Here is a 6642-nt window from a genome sequence, read left to right on the forward strand (position 1 = left end):
GAGTTAGCCTAGTCTATCATAAGTACTCCTTGACCCAAAGTGGGTGACCCTAGCCCGTTTATATGTACTCTCTGACCGAAAGTGAGTTACCCTAGTCCCATATATGAACTCCCTGACCCCAAGTGAGTTATCCTATCCCCTTTATATGCACTCTCTGACCCCAAGTGTGTTATCCTTGTCTGATATAAGTATTCCCTGAACCCAAGTGTGTTACCTTAGCCCCTTTATAAGTACTCCCTGACCCCAATGGAGTTATCCTATCCCCTTTATATGTACTCTCTGACCGCAAGTGAATTATCCTAGCCGCTTTATATGTACTCCCAGACCCCAAGTGAGTTACCCTCGTCCCTTATAAGTACTCCCTGACTCGAAGAGAGTTACCCTAGCCCTTTAATAAGTACACCCTGGCCCCAAGTGAGTTACCCTGGTCCCATATAAGTACTCCCTGACCCCAAGTGAGTTACCATATCACCTTTATATGTAATCTCTGACCGCAAGTGCGTTACCCTAGTCCCATAGTAGTACTCCGTGACCCCAAGTCAGTTATACTAGCACCTTTATATGTACTCTCTGACCGCAAGTGCGTTACTCTAGTCCCATAGTAGTACTCCCTGACCCCAAGTGAGTTATCCTAGCCCCTTTATATGTACTCCCAGACCCCAAGTGAGTTAACCTAGTCCCTTATAACTACTCCCTGACCCCAAGTGAGTTACCCTAGCCCCTTTATAAGTACACCCTGGCCCCATGTGAGTTACCCTGGTCCCATATGAGTACTCCCTGACCCCAAGTGAGTTGCCCTAGTCACATAGAAGTACTCCCTGACCCCAAGTGAGTTATCCTAGCCCCTTTATATGTACAGTCTGACGGCAAGTGAGTTATCCTAGCCACTTTATATGTACTCCCAGACCCCAAGTGAGTTACCATAGCCCCTTTATAAGTACTCCCTGACCCCAAATGAGTTATCCTAGCCCCTTTATATGTACAGTCTGACGGCAAGTCAGTTATCCTAGCCCCTTTATATGTACTCCCAGACCCCAAGTGAGTTACCCTAGTCCCTTATAACTACTCCCTGACCCCAAGTGAGTTACCCTAGCCCCTTTATAAGTACACCCTGGCCCCATGTGAGTTACCCTGGTCCCATATGAGTACTCCCTGACCCCAAGTGAGTTACCCTAGTCACATAGAAGTACTCCCTGACCCCAAGTGAGTTATCCTAGCCCCTTTATATGTACAGTCTGACGGCAAGTGAGTTATCCTAGCCACTTTATATGTACTCCCAGACCCCAAGTGAGTTACCATAGCCCCTTTATAAGTACTCCCTGACCCCAAATGAGTTATCCTAGCCCCTTTATATGTACAGTCTGACGGCAAGTGAGTTATCCTAGCTACTTTATATGTACTCCCAGACCCCAAGTGAGTTACCCTAGTCCCTTATAACTACTCCCTGACCCCAAGTGAGTTACCCTAGCCCCTTTATAAGTACACCCTGGCCCCATGTGAGTTACCCTGGCCCCATATGAGTACTCCCTGACCCCAAGTGAGTTACCCTAGTCACATAGAAGTACTCCCTGACCCCAAGTGAGTTATCCTAGCCCCTTTATATGTACAGTCTGACGGCAAGTGAGTTATCCTAGCCACTTTATATGTACTCCCAGACCCCAAGTGAGTTACCATAGCCCCTTTATAAGTACTCCCTGACCCCAAGTGAGTTACCCTAGCCCCTTTATAAGTACACCCTGGCCCCATGTGAGTTACCCTGGTCCCATATAAGTACCCCTTGACCCCAAGCGAGTTACCCTAGACCCACAAAAGTACTCCCTGACCCCAAGGGAGTAACCATATCACCTTTATAAGTACTCCCTGACCCCAAGTGAGGTATACTAGCCCCTTTATATTTACTCTCTGACCGCAAGTAAATTACCCTAGTCCCATAGTAGTACTCCCTGACCCCAAGTGAGTTACCATATCCCCTTTATAAGTACTCCCTGACCCCAAGTGAGTTATCCTAGCCCCTTTATATGTACTCTCTGACCGCAAGTTAGTTACCCTAGTCCCATAGTAGTACTCCCTGACCCCAAGTGAGTTATCCTAGCCCCTTTCTATATACTCTCTGACAGCAAGTGAGTTACCCTAGTCCCATATAAGTACTGCTTGACCCAAAGTGAGTTACCCTAACCCCTATATAAGTACTCCCTGACCCCAAGTGAGTTACCCTAGTCCCATATAAGTTCTCTCTGACCCCAAATGAGTTACCCTAGCCCCTTTATAAGTACTCCCTGACCCCAAGTGAGTTATCCTAGCCCCTTTATATGTACTCTCTGACCGCAAGTTAGTTACCCTAGTCCCATAGTAGTACTCCCTGACCCCAAGTGAGTTATCCTAGCCCCTTTCTATGTACTCTCTGAGAGCAAGTGAGTTACCCTAGTCCCATATAAGTACTGCTTGACCCAAAGTGAGTTACCCTAACCCCTATATAAGTACTCCCTGACCCCAAGTGAGTTACCCTAGTCCCATATAAGTTCTCTCTGACCCCAAGTGAGTTACCCTAGCCCCTTTATAAGTACTCCCTGACCCCAAGTGAGTTATCCTAGCCACTTTATATGTACTCTCTGACCGCAAGTTAGTTACCCTAGTCCCATAGTAGTACTCCCTGACCCCAAGTGAGTTATCCTAGCCCCTTTATATGTACTCTCTGACTGCAAGTGAGTTACCCTAATCCAATATAAGTACTCCCTGACCCAAGTGAGTTAGGCTAGTCTAACATAAGTACTCCTTGACCCAAAGTGGGTGACCCTAGCCCGTTTATATGTACACTCTGACCGAAAGTGAGTTATCCTAGCCCCTTTATAAGTACTCCCTGACCCTAAGTGTGTTACCCTAGTCTCATATATGTATTCCCTGAACCCAAGTGAGTTACCCTAGTCCCATTGAGGTACTCCCTGATCCCAAATGAGTCACCCTAGCACCTTTATAAGTACTCCCTGACCCTAAGTGTGTTACCATAGCCCCTTTATAAGTACTCCCTTACCCCAAGTGAGTTCTCCTAGACTCTTTATATGTACTCTCTGACCGCAAGTGAGTTACCCTAGTCCCATAGTAGTACTCCCTGCCCCAAGTGAGTTAGCCTAGTCTATCATAAGTACTCCTTGACCCAAAGTGGGTGACCCTAGCCCGTTTATATGTACTCTCTGACCGAAAGTGAGTTATCCTAGCCCCTTTATAAGTACTCCCTGACCCTAAGTGTGTTACCATAGCCCCTTTATAAGTACTCCCTTACCCCAAGTGAGTTCTCCTAGACTCTTTATATGTACTCTCTGACCGCAAGTGAGTTACCCTAGTCCCATAGTAGTACTCCCTGCTCCAAGTGAGTTAGCCTAGTCTATCATAAGTACTCCTTGACCCAAAGTGGGTGACCCTAGCCCGTTTATATGTACTCTCTGACCGAAAGTGAGTTATCCTAGCCCCTTTATATGTACTCTCTGACTGCAAGTGAGTTACCCTAATCCAATATAAGTACTCCCTGACCCAAGTGAGTTAGGCTAGTCTAACATAAGTACTCCTTGACCCAAAGTGGGTGACCCTAGCCCGTTTATATGTACTCTCTGACCGAAAGTGAGTTACCCTAGTCCCATATATGAACTCCCTGACCCCAAGTGAGTTATCCTATCCCCTTTATATGCACTCTCTGACGCAAGTGAGTTATTCAAACCACTTTATAAGTACTACCTGACCCCAAGTGTGTTATCCTAGTCTGATATAAGTATTCCCTGAACCCAAGTGTGTTACCTTAGCCCCTTTATAAGTACTCCCTGACCCCAATGGAGTTATCCTATCCCCTTTATATGTACTCTCTGACCGCAAGTGAATTATCCTAGCCGCTTTATATGTACTCCCAGACCCCAAGTGAGTTACCCTAGTCCCTTATAAGTACTCCCTGACTCGAAGAGAGTTACCCTAGCCCTTTAATAAGTACACCCTGGCCCCAAGTGAGTTACCCTGGTCCCATATAAGTACTCCCTGACCCCAAGTGAGTTACCATATCACCTTTATATGTAATCTCTGACCGCAAGTGCGTTACCCTAGTCCCATAGTAGTACTCCCTGACCCCAAGTGAGTTATACTAGCACCTTTATATGTACTCTCTGACCGCAAGTGCATTACTCTAGTCCCATAGTAGTACTCCCTGACCCCAAGTGAGTTACCCTAGTCCCATATAAATACTCCCTGACCCCAAGTGAGTTACCATAGCCCCTTTATAAGTACTCCCTGACCCCAAGTGAGTTATCCTAGCCTCTTTATATGTACTCTCTAACCACAAGTCAGTTATCCTAACCCCTTTATATGTACTCCCAGACCCCAATGAGTTACCCTAGTCCCTTATAACTACTCCGTGACCCCAAGTGAGTTACCCTAGCCCCTTTATAAGTACACCCTGGCCCCATGTGAGTTACCCTGGTCCCATATAAGTACCCCTTGACCCCAAGCGAGTTACCCTAGACCCACAAAAGTACTCCCTGAACCCAAGGGAGTAACCATATCACCTTTATAAGTACTCCCTGACCCCAAGTGAGGTATACTAGCCCCTTTATATTTACTCTCTGACCGCAAGTAAATTACCCTAGTCCCATAGTAGTACTCCCTGACCCCAAGTGAGTTACCATATCCCATTTATAAGTACTCCCTGACCCCAAGTGAGTTATCCTAGCCCCTTTATATGTACTCTCTGACAGCAAGTGAGTTACCCTATTCCCATAGTAGTACTCCCTGACCCCAAGTGAGTTACCCTAGTCCCATATAAGTACTGCTTGACCCAAAGTGAGTTACCCTAACCCCTTTATAAGTACTCCCTGACCCCAAGTGAGTTATCCTAGCCCCTTTATATGTACTCTCTGACTGCAAGTGAGTTACCTTAATCCAATATAAGTACTCCCTGACCCAAGTGAGTTAGGCTAGTCTAACATAAGTACTCCTTGACCCAAAGTGGGTGACCCTAGCCCGTTTATATGTACACTCTGACCGAAAGTGAGTTATCCTAGCCCCTTTATAAGTACTCCCTGACCCTAAGTGTGTTACCCTAGTCTCATATATGTATTCCCTGAACCCAAGTGAGTTACCCTAGTTTCCATTGAGGTACTCCCTGATCCCAAATGAGTCACCCTAGCACCTTTATAAGTACTCCCTGACCCTAAGTGTGTTACCATAGCCCCTTTATAAGTACTCCCTTACCCCAAGTGAGTTCTCCTAGACTCTTTATATGTACTCTCTGACCGCAAGTGAGTTACCCTAGTCCCATAGTAGTACTCCCTGCCCCAAGTGAGTTAGCCTAGTCTATCATAAGTACTCCTTGACCCAAAGTGGGTGACCCTAGTCCGTTTATATGTACTCTCTGACCGAAAGTGAGTTATCCTAGCCCCTTTATAAGTACTCCCTGACCCTAAGTGTGTTACCCTAGTCTCATATATGTATTCCCTGAACCCAAGTGAGTTACCCTAGTCCCATTGAGGTACACCCTGATCCCAAATGAGTCACCCTAGCACCTTTATAAGTACTCCCTGACCCTAAGTGTGTTACCTTAGTCACATAAATGTACTCCCTGACCCCAAGTGAGTTATCCTATCCCATTTATATGTACTCTCTGACCGCAAGTGAGTTACCCAAATCCCATATAAGAACTCCCTGTCCCTAAGTGAGTACCCTAGTCCCAAATAAGTTCTCCCTGACCCCAAGTGAGTTACCATAGCCCCTTTATAAGTACTCCCTGACCCCAAGTGAGTTATCCTAGCCTCTTTATATGTACTATCTGACCGCAAGTCAGTAATCCTAGCCCCTTTATATGTACTCCCAGACCCAAAGTGAGTTACCCTAGTCCCTTATAACTACTCCCTGATCCCAAATGAGTCACCCTAGCACCTTTATAAGTACTCCCTGACCCTAAGTGTGTTACCTTAGTCACATAAATGTACTCCCTGACCCCAAGTGAGTTATCCTATCCCATTTATATGTACTCTCTGACCGCAAGTGAGTTACCCAAGTCCCATATAAGAACTCCCTGTCCCTAAGTGAGTACCCTAGTCCCAAATAAGTTCTCCCTGACCCCAAGTGAGTTACCCTAGCCCCTTTATAAGTACTCCCTGGCCCCAAGTGAGTTACCATATCACCTTTATAAGTACTCCCTGACCCCAAGTGAGTTATCCTAGCCCCTCTATATGTACTCTCTGACCGCAAGTGAGTTACCCTAGTCCCATAGTAGTACTCACTGACCCCAAGTGAGTTACCATAGCCCCTTTATACGTACTCCCTGACCCCAAGTGAGTTACCATATCACCTTTATATGTAATCTCTGACCGCAAGTGCGTTACCCTAGTCCCATAGTAGTACTCCCTGACCCCAAGTGAGTTATACTAGCACCTTTATATGTACTCTCTGACCGCAAGTGCGTTACTCTAGTCCCATAGTAGTACTCCCTGACCCCAAGTGAGTTACCCTAGTCCCATATAAATACTCCCTGACCCCAAGTGAGTTATCATAGCCCCTTTATAAGTACTCCCTGACCCCAAGTGAGGTATACTAGCCCCTTTATATTTACTCTCTGACCGCAAGTAAATTACCCTAGTCCCATAGTAGTACTCCCTGACCCCAAGT

Source organism: Prorops nasuta, unplaced genomic scaffold, assembly GCF_024137725.1.
Source record: "Prorops nasuta isolate Cenicafe-Biocafe unplaced genomic scaffold, Cenicafe_Pnas_1.2 PNAS00039, whole genome shotgun sequence".
NCBI classification, from domain to species: Eukaryota; Metazoa; Arthropoda; class Insecta; order Hymenoptera; family Bethylidae; genus Prorops; species Prorops nasuta.